Genomic DNA, 16,584 nt, shown 5'->3' with positions numbered 1-16,584 from the left:
TGTCAGAGGTAGGGTTAGAAAGACTGACAACACCTCTGTACGCAGCTGTTAACACAGGATCTAGGAATCACAAAAGGTGATGTCACAGATGACCCTTTTGCCCCTGAATTCAGAAGAATTTTGGCAAACCCTCATTAGATGCTTCAATGCAAACTATAGCGTCAACGTGTGTTCATTGCAGCAAATGTACGAGCGCATTTCCTGAAAAAATCCCAGGATGTTTGAGTCTAAAAAGACCCAGCGCACAAATTTCTCATTTTTAAGAAAGATTGCGATATGGTAGAATACATATTGTCAAACATTATTATAACCCCCCGCCCAAACCTGTTGTAAGCAATAGTTAATTTCCTGAAGAACAATCCCCTTTCAAATGTCTCTTTTTTTGGAGAATTTATCCTTTCCATCCGTACCTTTATGTTTTCAGTGGTGCAATCGGTCAGCGCGCGGTACTTATAATGCAGTAACTGTTGAGCAATGCTGAGGTTTTGAGTTCGACTCTCACCTGGAGCATTCTTTTCTTGTCTTTCTTTAGTATTTTTGACTACTGAAGTAGTTGAATCGGTTCATGATTTGGTGGCGATTGCTTCACTCTTATGAGGAAAAAAAAATTTTTTGCTTTTTTACCTTTGCTATCCAGCCCCAGTGGCCTAATGGATAAGGCACTGGCCTCTTAAGCCAGGGATTGTGGGTTCGAGTCCCATCTGGGGTGCTTGTGGATTTCCCTTTCCAACAGCATCTCATGGAATGTTGATGGTGCAGATGAAAACTGTTCTACTGGACGATTGTCTTGTTTTCTCGTTACTTAGTTCTTGCGATCCTTTCTATGTACTGAGAGAAGTGTTAACACGCAACAGTATCGACTTTGTGTGGCGGAAAAGCCTAGCATCTTAATTGTTTTCATCTTCATTAATGCCCCGAATACCACAGAGTACATTTTCTAACATATGGATATGCTTTCAACCACACAATGTTTGCAAATCTCAAAATATAAAAGAATAAGTGAAAAAAGTGAACCATTTTTGGAACATTTTTGACAATGGTTTTCCATATCATGTTCTTTATTAAAAAACAAAATAAGTAATCTTTCAATTTTCACCCTGGCCACTGGAGCTATTTTGGACTCGTACATCCTGTCGTTCTCGAGCAGTTTCACCTTAATATGAGAGGTAGGGTTACAAAGACTGACAACACCTCTGTACGCAGCTGTTAACACAGGATCTAGAAATCACAAGAGGTGATGTCACACATGACCCTTTTGACCCTGAATTCAGAAGAATTTTGGCAAACCCTCATTAGATGCTTCAATGCAAACTATAGCGTCAACGTGTGTTCATTGCAGCAAATGTACGAGCGCATTTCCTGAAAAAATCCCAGGATGTTTGAGTCTAAAAAGACCCAGCGCACAAATTTCTCATTTTTAAGAAAGATTGCGATATGGTAGAATACATATTGTCAAACATTATTATAACCCCCCGCCCAAACCTGTTGTAAGCAATAGTTAATTTCCTGAAGAACAATCCCCTTTCAAATGTCTCTTTTTTTGGAGAATTTATCTTTTCCATCCGTACCTTCATGTCTCCAGTGGTGCAATCGGTCAGCGCACGGTACTTATAATGCAGTAACTGTTGAGCAATGCTGAGGTTGTGAGTTCGACTCTCACCTGGAGCATTCTTTTCTTGTCTTTCTTTAGTATTTTTGACTACTGAAGTAGTTGAATCGGTTCATGATTTGGTGGCGATTGCTTCACTCTTATGAGGAAAAAAAAATTTTTTGATTTTTTACCTTTGCTATCCAGCCCCAGTGGCCTAATGGATAAGGCACTGGCCTCCTAAGCCAGGGATTGTGGGTTCGAGTCCCATCTGGGGTGCTTGTGGATTTCCCTTTCCAACAGCATCTCATGGAATGTTGATGATGCAGATGAAAACTGTTCTACTGGACGATTGTCTTGTTTTCTCGTGACTTAGTTCTTGCAAACCTCTGCCATTTAGAGCGATCCTTTCTATGTACTGAGAGAAGTGTTAACACGCAACAATATCGACTTTGTGTGGCGGAAAAGCCTAGCATCTTAATTGTTTTCATCTTCATTAATGCCCCGAATACCACAGAGTATATTTTCTAAGATATGGATATGCTTTCAACCACACAATGTTTGCAAATCTCAAAATATAAAAGAATAAGTGAAAAAAGTGAACCATTCTTGGAACATTTTTGACAATGGTTTTCCATATCATGTTCTTTATTAAAAAACAAAATGAGTAATCTTTCAATTTTCACCCTGGCCACTGGAGCTATTTTGGACTCGTACATCCTGTCGTTCTCGAGCAGTTTCACCTTAATGTCAGAGGTAGGGTTAGAAAGACTGACAACACCTCTGTACGCAGCTGTTAACACAGGATCTAGGAATCACAAAAGGTGATGTCACAGATGACCCTTTTGCCCCTGAATTCAGAAGAATTTTGGCAAACCCTCATTAGATGCTTCAATGCAAACTATAGCGTCAACGTGTGTTCATTGCAGCAAATGTACGAGCGCATTTCCTGAAAAAATCCCAGGATGTTTGAGTCTAAAAAGACCCAGCGCACAAATTTCTCATTTTTAAGAAAGATTGCGATATGGTAGAATACATATTGTCAAACATTATTATAACCCCCCGCCCAAACCTGTTGTAAGCAATAGTTAATTTCCTGAAGAACAATCCCCTTTCAAATGTCTCTTTTTTTGGAGAATTTATCCTTTCCATCCGTACCTTTATGTCTCCAGTGGTGCAATCGGTCAGCGCGCGGTACTTATAATGCAGTAACTGTTGAGCAATGCTGAGGTTTTGAGTTCGACTCTCACCTGGAGCATTCTTTTCTTGTCTTTCTTTAGTATTTTTGACTACTGAAGTAGTTGAATCGGTTCATGATTTGGTGGCGATTGCTTCACTCTTATGAGGAAAAAAAAATTTTTTGATTTTTTTACCTTTGCTATCCAGCCCCAGTGGCCTAATGGATAAGGCACTGGCCTCCTAAGCCAGGGATTGTGGGTTCAAGTCCCATCTGGGGTGCTTGTGGATTTCCCTTTCCAACAGCATCTCATGGAATGTTGATGGTGCAGATGAAAACTGTTCTACTGGACGATTGTCTTGTTTTCTCGTTACTTAGTTCTTGCGATCCTTTCTATGTACTGAGAGAAGTGTTAACACGCAACAGTATCGACTTTGTGTGGCGGAAAAGCCTAGCATCTTAATTGTTTTCATCTTCATTAATGCCCCGAATACCACAGAGTATATTTTCTAACATATGGATATGCTTTCAACCACACAATGTTTGCAAATCTCAAAATATAAAAGAATAAGTGAAAAAAGTGAACCATTTTTGGAACATTTTTGACAATGGTTTTCCATATCATGTTCTTTATTAAAAAACAAAATGAGTAATCTTTCAATTTTCACCCTGGCCACTGGAGCTATTTTGGACTCGTACATCCTGTCGTTCTCGAGCAGTTTCACCTTAATATGAGAGGTAGGGTTACAAAGACTGACAACACCTCTGTACGCAGCTGTTAACACAGGATCTAGAAATCACAAGAGGTGATGTCACACATGACCCTTTTGCCCCTGAATTCAGAAGAATTTTGGCAAACCCTCATTAGATGCTTCAATGCAAACTATAGCGTCAACGTGTGTTCATTGCAACAAATGTACGAGCGCATTTCCTGAAAAAATCCCAGGATGTTTGAGTCTAAAAAGACCCAGCGCACAAATTTCTCATTTTTAAGAAAGATTGCGATATGGTAGAATACATATTGTCAAACATTATTATAACCCCCCGCCCAAACCTGTTGTAAGCAATAGTTAATTTCCTGAAGAACAATCCCCTTTCAAATGTCTCTTTTTTTTGGAGAATTTATCCTTTCCATCTGTATCCACATGGCTCCAGTGGCGCAATCGTTCAGCGAGCGGTACTTATAAAGCAGTAACTGTTGAGCAATGCCGAGGTTGTGAGTTCGACCCTCACCTGGAGCAATCTTTTCTTGTCTTTCTTTAGTATTTTTGACTACTGAAGTAGTTGAATCGGTTCATGATTTGGTGGCGATTGCTTCACTCTTATGAGGAAAAAAAAATTTTTTGATTTTTTTACCTTTGCTATCCAGCCCCAGTGGCCTAATGGATAAGGCACTGGCCTCCTAAGCCAGGGATTGTGGGTTCGAGTCCCATCTGGGGTGCTTGTGGATTTCCCTTTCCAACAGCATCTCATGGAATGTTGATGGTGCAGGTGAAAACTGTTCTACTGGACGATTGTCTTGTTTTCTTGTGACTTAGTTCTTGCAAACCTCTGCCATTTAGAGCGATCCTTTCTATGTACTGAGAGAAGTGTTAACACGCAAAAGTATCGACTTTGTTTGGCGGAAAAGCCTACCATCTTAATTGTTTTCATCTTCATTAATGCCCCGAATATCACAGAGTATATTTTCTAAGATATGGATATGCTTTCAACCACACAATGTTTGCAAATCTCAAAATATAAAAGAATAAGTGAAAAAAGTGAACCATTTTTGGAACATTTTTGACAATGGTTTTCCATATCATGTTCTTTATTAAAAAACAAAATGAGTAATCTTTCAATTTTCACCCTGGCCACTGGAGCTATTTTGGACTCGTACATCCTGTCGTTCTCGAGCAGTTTCACCTTAATATGAGAGGTAGGGTTACAAAGACTGACAACACCTCTGTACGCAGTTTTCAACCACACAATGTTTGCAAATCTCAAAATATAAAAGAATAAGTGAAAAAAGTGAACCATTTTTGGAACATTTTTGACAATGGTTTTCCATATCATGTTCTTTATTAAAAAACAAAATGAGTAATCTTTCAATTTTCACCCTGGCCACTGGAGCTATTTTGGACTCGTACATCCTGTCGTTCTCGAGCAGTTTCACCTTAATATGAGAGGTAGGGTTACAAAGACTGACAACACCTCTGTACGCAGCTGTTAACACAGGATCTAGAAATCACAAGAGGTGATGTCACAGATGACCCTTTTGCCCCTGAATTCAGAAGAATTTTGGCAAACCCTCATTAGATGCTTCAATGCAAACTATAGCGTCAACGTGTGTTCATTGCAGCAAATGTACGAGCGAATTTCCTGAAAAAATCCCAGGATGTTTGAGTCTAAAAAGACCCAGCGCACAAATTTCTCATTTTTAAGAAAGATTGCGATATGGTAGAATACATATTGTCAAACATTATTATAACCCCCCGCCCAAACCTGTTGTAAGCAATAGTTAATTTCCTGAAGAACAATCCCCTTTCAAATGTCTCTTTTTTTTGGAGAATTTATCCTTTCCATCCGTCCCTGCATGACTCCAGTGGTGCAATCAGTCAGAGCGCTGCACTTATAAAGCAGTAACTGTTGAGCAATGCCGAGGTTATGAGTTCGACCCTCACCTCGAGCATTCTTTTCTTTTCTTGTCTTTCTTTAGTATTTTTGACTACTGAAGTAGTTGAATCGGTTCATGATTTGGTGGCGATTGCTTCACTCTTATGAGGAAAAAAAAATTTTTTTATTTTTTACCGTTGCTATCCAGCCCCAGTGGCCTAATGAATAATGCACTGGCCTCCTAAGCCAGGGATTGTGGGTTCGAGTCTCATCTGGGGTGCTTGTGGATTTCCCTTTCCAACAGCATCTCATGGAATGTTTATGGTGCAGGTGAAAACTGTTCTACTGGACGATTGTCTTGTTTTCTCGTGACTTAGTTCTTGCAAACCTCTGCCATTTAGAGCGATCCTTTCTATGTACTGAGAGAAGTGTTAACACGCAACAGTATCGACTTTGTGTGGCGGAAAAGCCTAGCATCTTAATTGTTTTCTTCTTCATTAATGCCCCGAATACCACAGAGTATATTTTCTAAGATATGGATATGCTTTCAACCACACAATGTTTGCAAATCTCAAAATATAAAAGAATAAGTGAAAAAAGTGAACCATTTTTGGAACATTTTTGACAATGGTTTTCCATATCATGTTCTTTATTAAAAAACAAAATGAGTAATCTTTCAATTTTCACCCTGGCCACTGGAGCTATTTTGGACTCGTACATCCTGTTGTTCTCGAGCAGTTTCACCTTAATGTCAGAGGTAGGGTTACAAAGACTGACAACACCTCTGTACGCAGCTGTTAACACAGGATCTAGGAATCACAAAAGGTGATGTCACAGATGACCCTTTTGCCCCTGAATTCAGAAGAATTTTGGCAAACCCTCATTAGATGCTTCAATGCAAACTATAGCGTCAACGTGTGTTCATTGCAGCAAATGTACGAGCGCATTTCCTGAAAAAATCCCAGGATGTTTGAGTCTAAAAAGACCCAGCGCACAAATTTCTCATTTTTAAGAAAGATTGCGATATGGTAGAATACATATTGTCAAACATTATTATAACCCCCCGCCCAAACCTGTTGTAAGCAATAGTTAATTTCCTGAAGAACAATCCCCTTTCAAATGTCTCTTTTTTTTGGAGAATTTATCCTTTCCATCTGTACCCGCATGGCTCCAGTGGTGCAATCGGTCAGCGTGCGGTACTTATAAAGCAGTAACTGTTGAGCAATGCCGAGGTTGTGAGTTCAACCCTCACCTGGAACTTTCTTGTCTTTCTTTAGTATTTTTGACTACTGAAGTAGTTGAATCGGTTCATGATTTGGTGGCGATTGCTTCACTCTTATGAGGAAAAAATTTTTTTTTGATTTTTTACCTTTGCTTTCCATCCCCAGTGGCCAAATGGATAAGGCACTGCCCTCCTCAGCCAGGGATTGTGGGTTCGAGTCCCATCTGGGGTGCTTGTGGATTTCCCTTTCCAACAGCTTCTCATGGAATGTTGATGATGCAGGTGAAAACTGTTCTACTCGACGATAGTCTTGTTTTCTCGTGACTTAGTTCTTGCAAAGCTCTGCCATTTAGAGTTATCCTTTCTATGTACTGAGAGAAGTGTTAACACGCAACAGTGTCGACTTTGTGTGGCGGAAAAGCCTAGCATCTTAATTGTTTTCATCTTCATTAATGCCACGAATACCACAGAGTATGTTTTCTAAGATATGGATATGCTTTCAACCACACATTGTTTGCAAATCTCAAAATATAAAAGAATAAGTGAAAAAAGTGAACCATTTTTGGAACATTTTTGACAATGGTTTTCCATATCATGTTCTTTATTAAAAAACAAAATGAGTAATCTTTCAATTTTCACCCTGGCCACTGGAGCTATTTTGGACTCGTACATCCTGTCGTTGTCGAGCAGTTTCACCTTAATGTCAGAGGTAGGGTTACAAAGACTGACAACACCTCTGTACGCAGCTGTTAACACAGGATCTAGGAATCATAAAAGGTGATGTCACAGATGACCCTTTTGCCCCTGAATTCAGAAGAATTTTGGCAAACCCTCATTAGATGCTTCAATGCAAACTATAGCGTCAACGTGTGTTCATTGCAGCAAATGTACGAGCGCATTTCCTGAAAAAATCCCAGGATGTTTGAGTCTAAAAAGACCCAGCGCACAAATTTCTCATTTTTAAGAAAGATTGCGATATGGTAGAATACATATTGTCAAACATTATTATAACCCCCCGCCCAAACCTGTTGTAAGCAATAGTTAATTTCCTGAAGAACAATCCCCTTTCAAATGTCTCTTTTTTTGGAGAATTTATCTTTTCCATCCGTACCTTCATGTCTCCAGTGGTGCAATCGGTCAGCGCGCGGTACTTATACTGCAGTAACTGTTGAGCAATGCTGAGGTTGTGAGTTCGACTCTCACCTGGAGCATTCTTTTCTTGTCTTTCTTTAGTATTTTTGACTACTGAAGTAGTTGAATCGGTTCATGATTTGGTGGCGATTGCTTCACTCTTATGAGGAAAAAAAAATTTTTTGATTTTTTACCTTTGCTATCCATCCCCAGTGGCCTAATGGATAAGGCACTGGCCTCCTAAGCCAGGGATTGTGGGTTCGAGTCCCATCTGGGGTGCTTGTGGATTTCCCTTTCCAACAGCATCTCATGGAATGTTGATGATGCAGATGAAAACTGTTCTACTGGACGATTGTCTTGTTTTCTCGTGACTTAGTTCTTGCAAACCTCTGCCATTTAGAGCGATCCTTTCTATGTACTGAGAGAAGTGTTAACACGCAACAATATCGACTTTGTGTGGCGGAAAAGCCTAGCATCTTAATTGTTTTCATCTTCATTAATGCCCCGAATACCACAGAGTATATTTTCTAAGATATGGATATTCTTTCAACCACACAATGTTTGCAAATCTCAAAATATAAAAGAATAAGTGAAAAAAGTGAACCATTCTTGGAACATTTTTGACAATGGTTTTCCATATCATGTTCTTTATTAAAAAACAAAATGAGTAATCTTTCAATTTTCACCCTGGCCACTGGAGCTATTTTGGACTCGTACATCCTGTCGTTCTCGAGCAGTTTCACCTTAATGTCAGAGGTAGGGTTAGAAAGACTGACAACACCTCTGTACGCAGCTGTTAACACAGGATCTAGGAATCACAAAAGGTGATGTCACAGATGACCCTTTTGCCCCTGAATTCAGAAGAATTTTGGCAAACCCTCATTAGATGCTTCAATGCAAACTATAGCGTCAACGTGTGTTCATTGCAGCAAATGTACGAGCGCATTTCCTGAAAAAATCCCAGGATGTTTGAGTCTAAAAAGACCCAGCGCACAAATTTCTCATTTTTAAGAAAGATTGCGATATGGTAGAATACATATTGTCAAACATTATTATAACCCCCCGCCCAAACCTGTTGTAAGCAATAGTTAATTTCCTGAAGAACAATCCCCTTTCAAATGTCTCTTTTTTTGGAGAATTTATCCTTTCTATCCGTACCTTTATGTTTTCAGTGGTGCAATCGGTCAGCGCGCGGTACTTATAATGCAGTAACTGTTGAGCAATGCTGAGGTTTTGAGTTCGACTCTCACCTGGAGCATTCTTTTCTTGTCTTTCTTTAGTATTTTTGACTACTGAAGTAGTTGAATCGGTTCATGATTTGGTGGCGATTGCTTCACTCTTATGAGGAAAAAAAAATTTTTTGCTTTTTTACCTTTGCTATCCAGCCCCAGTGGCCTAATGGATAAGGCACTGGCCTCTTAAGCCAGGGATTGTGGGTTCGAGTCCCATCTGGGGTGCTTGTGGATTTCCCTTTCCAACAGCATCTCATGGAATGTTGATGGTGCAGATGAAAACTGTTCTACTGGACGATTGTCTTGTTTTCTCGTTACTTAGTTCTTGCGATCCTTTCTATGTACTGAGAGAAGTGTTAACACGCAACAGTATCGACTTTGTGTGGCGGAAAAGCCTAGCATCTTAATTGTTTTCATCTTCATTAATGCCCCGAATACCACAGAGTACATTTTCTAACATATGGATATGCTTTCAACCACACAATGTTTGCAAATCTCAAAATATAAAAGAATAAGTGAAAAAAGTGAACCATTTTTGGAACATTTTTGACAATGGTTTTCCATATCATGTTCTTTATTAAAAAACAAAATAAGTAATCTTTCAATTTTCACCCTGGCCACTGGAGCTATTTTGGACTCGTACATCCTGTCGTTCTCGAGCAGTTTCACCTTAATATGAGAGGTAGGGTTACAAAGACTGACAACACCTCTGTACGCAGCTGTTAACACAGGATCTAGAAATCACAAGAGGTGATGTCACACATGACCCTTTTGACCCTGAATTCAGAAGAATTTTGGCAAACCCTCATTAGATGCTTCAATGCAAACTATAGCGTCAACGTGTGTTCATTGCAGCAAATGTACGAGCGCATTTCCTGAAAAAATCCCAGGATGTTTGAGTCTAAAAAGACCCAGCGCACAAATTTCTCATTTTTAAGAAAGATTGCGATATGGTAGAATACATATTGTCAAACATTATTATAACCCCCCGCCCAAACCTGTTGTAAGCAATAGTTAATTTCCTGAAGAACAATCCCCTTTCAAATGTCTCTTTTTTTGGAGAATTTATCTTTTCCATCCGTACCTTCATGTCTCCAGTGGTGCAATCGGTCAGCGCGCGGTACTTATAATGCAGTAACTGTTGAGCAATGCTGAGGTTGTGAGTTCGACTCTCACCTGGAGCATTCTTTTCTTGTCTTTCTTTAGTATTTTTGACTACTGAAGTAGTTGAATCGGTTCATGATTTGGTGGCGATTGCTTCACTCTTATGAGGAAAAAAAAATTTTTTGATTTTTTACCTTTGCTATCCAGCCCCAGTGGCCTAATGGATAAGGCACTGGCCTCCTAAGCCAGGGATTGTGGGTTCGAGTCCCATCTGGGGTGCTTGTGGATTTCCCTTTCCAACAGCATCTCATGGAATGTTGATGATGCAGATGAAAACTGTTCTACTGGACGATTGTCTTGTTTTCTCGTGACTTAGTTCTTGCAAACCTCTGCCATTTAGAGCGATCCTTTCTATGTACTGAGAGAAGTGTTAACACGCAACAATATCGACTTTGTGTGGCGGAAAAGCCTAGCATCTTAATTGTTTTCATCTTCATTAATGCCCCGAATACCACAGAGTATATTTTCTAAGATATGGATATGCTTTCAACCACACAATGTTTGCAAATCTCAAAATATAAAAGAATAAGTGAAAAAAGTGAACCATTCTTGGAACATTTTTGACAATGGTTTTCCATATCATGTTCTTTATTAAAAAACAAAATGAGTAATCTTTCAATTTTCACCCTGGCCACTGGAGCTATTTTGGACTCGTACATCCTGTCGTTCTCGAGCAGTTTCACCTTAATGTCAGAGGTAGGGTTAGAAAGACTGACAACACCTCTGTACGCAGCTGTTAACACAGGATCTAGGAATCACAAAAGGTGATGTCACAGATGACCCTTTTGCCCCTGAATTCAGAAGAATTTTGGCAAACCCTCATTAGATGCTTCAATGCAAACTATAGCGTCAACGTGTGTTCATTGCAGCAAATGTACGAGCGCATTTCCTGAAAAAATCCCAGGATGTTTGAGTCTAAAAAGACCCAGCGCACAAATTTCTCATTTTTAAGAAAGATTGCGATATGGTAGAATACATATTGTCAAACATTATTATAACCCCCCGCCCAAACCTGTTGTAAGCAATAGTTAATTTCCTGAAGAACAATCCCCTTTCAAATGTCTCTTTTTTTGGAGAATTTATCCTTTCCATCCGTACCTTTATGTCTCCAGTGGTGCAATCGGTCAGCGCGCGGTACTTATAATGCAGTAACTGTTGAGCAATGCTGAGGTTTTGAGTTCGACTCTCACCTGGAGCATTCTTTTCTTGTCTTTCTTTAGTATTTTTGACTACTGAAGTAGTTGAATCGGTTCATGATTTGGTGGCGATTGCTTCACTCTTATGAGGAAAAAAAAATTTTTTGATTTTTTTACCTTTGCTATCCAGCCCCAGTGGCCTAATGGATAAGGCACTGGCCTCCTAAGCCAGGGATTGTGGGTTCAAGTCCCATCTGGGGTGCTTGTGGATTTCCCTTTCCAACAGCATCTCATGGAATGTTGATGGTGCAGATGAAAACTGTTCTACTGGACGATTGTCTTGTTTTCTCGTTACTTAGTTCTTGCGATCCTTTCTATGTACTGAGAGAAGTGTTAACACGCAACAGTATCGACTTTGTGTGGCGGAAAAGCCTAGCATCTTAATTGTTTTCATCTTCATTAATGCCCCGAATACCACAGAGTATATTTTCTAACATATGGATATGCTTTCAACCACACAATGTTTGCAAATCTCAAAATATAAAAGAATAAGTGAAAAAAGTGAACCATTTTTGGAACATTTTTGACAATGGTTTTCCATATCATGTTCTTTATTAAAAAACAAAATGAGTAATCTTTCAATTTTCACCCTGGCCACTGGAGCTATTTTGGACTCGTACATCCTGTCGTTCTCGAGCAGTTTCACCTTAATATGAGAGGTAGGGTTACAAAGACTGACAACACCTCTGTACGCAGCTGTTAACACAGGATCTAGAAATCACAAGAGGTGATGTCACACATGACCCTTTTGCCCCTGAATTCAGAAGAATTTTGGCAAACCCTCATTAGATGCTTCAATGCAAACTATAGCGTCAACGTGTGTTCATTGCAGCAAATGTACGAGCGCATTTCCTGAAAAAATCCCAGGATGTTTGAGTCTAAAAAGACCCAGCGCACAAATTTCTCATTTTTAAGAAAGATTGCGATATGGTAGAATACATATTGTCAAACATTATTATAACCCCCCGCCCAAACCTGTTGTAAGCAATAGTTAATTTCCTGAAGAACAATCCCCTTTCAAATGTCTCTTTTTTTTGGAGAATTTATCCTTTCCATCTGTATCCACATGGCTCCAGTGGCGCAATCGTTCAGCGAGCGGTACTTATAAAGCAGTAACTGTTGAGCAATGCCGAGGTTGTGAGTTCGACCCTCACCTGGAGCAATCTTTTCTTGTCTTTCTTTAGTATTTTTGACTACTGAAGTAGTTGAATCGGTTCATGATTTGGTGGCGATTGCTTCACTCTTATGAGGAAAAAAAAATTTTTTGATTTTTTTACCTTTGCTATCCAGCCCCAGTGGCCTAATGGATAAGGCACTGGCCTCCTAAGCCAGGGATTGTGGGTTCGAGTCCCATCTGGGGTGCTTGTGGATTTCCCTTTCCAACAGCATCTCATGGAATGTTGATGGTGCAGGTGAAAACTGTTCTACTGGACGATTGTCTTGTTTTCTTGTGACTTAGTTCTTGCAAACCTCTGCCATTTAGAGCGATCCTTTCTATGTACTGAGAGAAGTGTTAACACGCAAAAGTATCGACTTTGTTTGGCGGAAAAGCCTAGCATCTTAATTGTTTTCATCTTCATTAATGCCCCGAATACCACAGAGTATATTTTCTAAGATATGGATATGCTTTCAACCACACAATGTTTGCAAATCTCAAAATATAAAAGAATAAGTGAAAAAAGTGAACCATTTTTGGAACATTTTTGACAATGGTTTTCCATATCATGTTCTTTATTAAAAAACAAAATGAGTAATCTTTCAATTTTCACCCTGGCCACTGGAGCTATTTTGGACTCGTACATCCTGTCGTTCTCGAGCAGTTTCACCTTAATATGAGAGGTAGGGTTACAAAGACTGACAACACCTCTGTACGCAGTTTTCAACCACACAATGTTTGCAAATCTCAAAATATAAAAGAATAAGTGAAAAAAGTGAACCATTTTTGGAACATTTTTGACAATGGTTTTCCATATCATGTTCTTTATTAAAAAACAAAATGAGTAATCTTTCAATTTTCACCCTGGCCACTGGAGCTATTTTGGACTCGTACATCCTGTCGTTCTCGAGCAGTTTCACCTTAATATGAGAGGTAGGGTTACAAAGACTGACAACACCTCTGTACACAGCTGTTAACACCGGATCTAGGAATCACAAGAGGTGATGTCACAGATGACCCTTTTGCCCCTGAATTCAGAAGAATTTTGGCAAACCCTCATTAGATGCTTCAATGCAAACTATAGCGTCAACGTGTGTTCATTGCAGCAATTGTACGAGCGCATTTCCTGAAAAAATCCCAGGATGTTTGAGTCTAAAAAGACCCAGCGCACAAATTTCTCATTTTTAAGAAAGATTGCGATATGGTTGAATACATATTGTCAAACATTATTATAACCCCCCGCCCAAACCTGTTGTAAGCAATAGTTAATTTCCTGAAGAACAATCCCCTTTCAAATGTCTCTTTTTTTTGGAGAATTTATCCTTTCCATCTGTATCCACATGGCTCAAGTGGCGCAATCGGTCAGCGAGCGGTACTTATAAAGCAGTAACTGTTGAGCAATGCTGAGGTTGTGAGTTCGACCCTCACCTGGAGCATTCTTTTCTTGTCTTTCTTTAGTGTTTTTGACTACTGAAGTAGTTGAATCGGTTCATGATTTGGTGGCGATTGCTTCACTCTTATGAGGAAAAAAAAATTTTTTGATTTTTTTACCTTTGCTATCCAGCCCCAGTGGCCTAATGGATAAGGCACTGGCCTCCTAAGCCAGGGATTGTGGGTTCGAGTCCCATCTGGGGTGCTTGTGGATTTCCATTTCCAACAGCATCTCATGGAATGTTGATGATGCAGGTGAAAACTGTTCTACTGGACGATTGTCTTGTTTTCTCGTGACTTAGTTCTTGTAAACCTCTGCCATTTTGAGCGATCCTTTCTATGTACTGAGAGAAGTGTTAACACGCAACAGTATAGACTTTGTGTGGCGGAAAAGCCTAGCATCTTAATTGTTTTCATCTTCATTAATGCCCCGAATACCACAGAGTATATTTTCTAAGATATGGATATGCTTTCAACCACACAATGTTTGCAAATCTCAAAATATAAAAGAATAAGTGAAAAAAGTGAACCATTTTTGGAACATTTTTGACAATGGATTTCCATATCATGTTCTTTATTAAAAAACAAAATGAGTAATCTTTCAATTTTCACCCTGGCCACTGGAGCTATTTTGGACTCGTACATCCTGTCGTTCTCGAGCAGTTTCACCTTAATGTCAGAGGTAGGGTTACAAAGACTGACAACACCTCTGTACGCAGCTGTTAACACAGGATCTAGGAATCACAAAAGGTGATGTCACAGATGACCCTTTTGCCCCTGAATTCAGAAGAATTTTAGCAAACCCTCATTAGATGCTTCAATGCAAACTATAGCGTCAACGTGTGTTCATTGCACAAATGTACGAGCGCATTTCCTGAAAAAATTCCAGGATGTTTGAGTCTAAAACGACCCAGCGCACAAATTTCTCATTTTTAAGAAAGATTGCGATATGGTAGAATACATATTGTCAAACATTATTATAACCCCCCGCCCAAACCTGTTGTAAGCAATAGTTAATTTCCTGAAGAACAATCCCCTTTCAAATGTCTCTTTTTTTTGGAGAATTTATCCTTTCCATCCATCCCTGCATGACTCCAGTGGCGCAATCGGTCAGAGCGCTGCACTTATAAAGCAGTAACTGTTGAGCAATGCTGAGGTTATGAGTTCGACCCTCACCTCGTGCATTCTTTTCTTGTCTTTCTTTAGTATTTTTGACTACTGAAGTAGTTGAATCGGTTCATGATTTGGTGGCGATTGCTTCACTCTTATGAGGAAAAAATTTTTTTTTTATTTTTTACCTTTGCTATCCAGCCCCAGTGGCCTAATGAATAAGGCACTGGCCTCCTAAGCCAGGGATTGTGGGGTCGAGTCTCATCTGGGGTGCTTGTGGATTTCCCTTTCCAACAGCATCTCATGGAATGTTTATGGTGCAGGTGAAAACTGTTCTACTGGACGATTGTCTTGTTTTCTCGTGACTTAGTTCTTGCAAACCTCTGCCATTTAGAGCGATCCTTTCTATGTACTGAGAGAAGTGTTAACACGCAACAGTATCGACTTTGTGTGGCGCAAAAGCCTAGCATCTTAATTGTTTTCTTCTTCATTAATGCCCCGAATACCACAGAGTATATTTTCTAAGATATGGATATGCTTTCAACCACACAATGTTTGCAAATCTCAAAATATAAAAGAATAAGTGAAAAAAGTGAACCATTTTTGGAACATTTTTGACAATGGTTTTCCATATCATGTTCTTTATTAAAAAACAAAATGAGTAATCTTTCAATTTTCACCCTGGCCACTGGAGCTATTTTGGACTCGTACATCCTGTCGTTCTCGAGCAGTTTCACCTTAATGTCAGAGGTAGGGTTACAAAGACTGACAACACCTCTGTACGCAGCTGTTAACACAGGATCTAGGAATCACAAAAGGTGATGTCACAGATGACCCTTTTGCCCCTGAATTCAGAAGAATTTTGGCAAACCCTCATTAAATGCTTCAATGCAAACTATAGCGTCAACGTGTGTTCATTGCAGCAATTGTACGAGCGCATTTCCTGAAAAAATCCCAGGATGTTTGAGTCTAAAAAGACCCAGCGCACAAATTTCTCATTTTTAAGAAAGATTGCGATATGGTAGAATACATATTGTCAAACATTATTATAACCCCCTGCCCAAACCTGTTGTAAGCAATAGTTAATTTCCTGAAGAACAATCCCCTTTCAAATGTCTCTTTATTTTTGGAGAATTTATCCTTTCCATCCGTACCCGCATGGCTCCAGTGGCGCAATCGGTCAGCGCGCGGTGCTTATAAAGCTGTAACTGTTGAGCAATGTTGTGAGTTCGACCCTCCCCTGGAGCATTCTTTTCTTGTCTTTCTTTAGTATTTTTGACTACTGAAGTTGTTGAATCTGTTCATGATTTGGTGGCGATTGCTTCACTCTTATGAGGAAAAAAAATTTTTTTGATTTTTTACTTTTGCTATCCAGCCCCAGTGGCCTAATAGATAAGGCACTGGCCTCCTAAGCCAGGGATTGTGAGTTTGAGTGCCATCTGGGGTGCTTGTGGATTTCAATTTCCAACAGCATCTCATGGAATGTTGATGGTGCAGGTGAAGAGTGTTCTACTGGACGATTGTCTTGTTTTCTCATGACTTAGTTCTTGCAAACCTCTGCCATTTAGAGCGATCCTTTCTA

The 16,584-nt window shown here is 39.6% G+C and overlaps 9 non-coding genes across 9 annotated transcripts; all 9 read left to right on the top strand.

The window, feature by feature from the left end:
- Positions 1-1,794: 1,794 nt before the first annotated feature.
- On the top strand, positions 1,795-1,867 carry TRNAR-CCU (transfer RNA arginine (anticodon CCU)). Its single transcript has one exon. It is a non-coding gene; the product is annotated as a tRNA-Arg (tRNA).
- A 1,106-nt stretch (positions 1,868-2,973) lies between these two features.
- On the top strand, positions 2,974-3,046 carry TRNAR-CCU (transfer RNA arginine (anticodon CCU)). Its single transcript has one exon. It is a non-coding gene; the product is annotated as a tRNA-Arg (tRNA).
- Positions 3,047-4,133: 1,087 nt separating this feature from the next.
- TRNAR-CCU (transfer RNA arginine (anticodon CCU)) lies at positions 4,134-4,206 on the top strand. Its single transcript has one exon. It is a non-coding gene; the product is annotated as a tRNA-Arg (tRNA).
- Positions 4,207-6,527: 2,321 nt separating this feature from the next.
- Positions 6,528-6,620, top strand: TRNAI-UAU (transfer RNA isoleucine (anticodon UAU)). The gene is given in 2 exon segments: positions 6,528-6,565; positions 6,585-6,620. It is a non-coding gene; the product is annotated as a tRNA-Ile (tRNA).
- A 1,299-nt stretch (positions 6,621-7,919) lies between these two features.
- TRNAR-CCU (transfer RNA arginine (anticodon CCU)) lies at positions 7,920-7,992 on the top strand. Its single transcript has one exon. It is a non-coding gene; the product is annotated as a tRNA-Arg (tRNA).
- Positions 7,993-10,255: 2,263 nt separating this feature from the next.
- On the top strand, positions 10,256-10,328 carry TRNAR-CCU (transfer RNA arginine (anticodon CCU)). The gene has a single exon. It is a non-coding gene; the product is annotated as a tRNA-Arg (tRNA).
- A 1,106-nt stretch (positions 10,329-11,434) lies between these two features.
- Positions 11,435-11,507, top strand: TRNAR-CCU (transfer RNA arginine (anticodon CCU)). The gene has a single exon. It is a non-coding gene; the product is annotated as a tRNA-Arg (tRNA).
- A 1,087-nt stretch (positions 11,508-12,594) lies between these two features.
- Positions 12,595-12,667, top strand: TRNAR-CCU (transfer RNA arginine (anticodon CCU)). Its single transcript has one exon. It is a non-coding gene; the product is annotated as a tRNA-Arg (tRNA).
- Positions 12,668-14,024: 1,357 nt separating this feature from the next.
- On the top strand, positions 14,025-14,097 carry TRNAR-CCU (transfer RNA arginine (anticodon CCU)). The gene has a single exon. It is a non-coding gene; the product is annotated as a tRNA-Arg (tRNA).
- Positions 14,098-16,584: the final 2,487 nt, after the last annotated feature.

The sequence above is a fragment of the Dendrobates tinctorius genome, unplaced genomic scaffold (assembly GCF_039654945.1).
Source record: "Dendrobates tinctorius isolate UK_male_01 unplaced genomic scaffold, ASM3965494v1 ptg000272l, whole genome shotgun sequence".
Taxonomy (NCBI): domain Eukaryota; kingdom Metazoa; phylum Chordata; class Amphibia; order Anura; family Dendrobatidae; genus Dendrobates; species Dendrobates tinctorius.
Note: the sequence above shows the minus strand (reverse complement) of the source record. Positions and strands in the feature narration are given on the sequence as shown.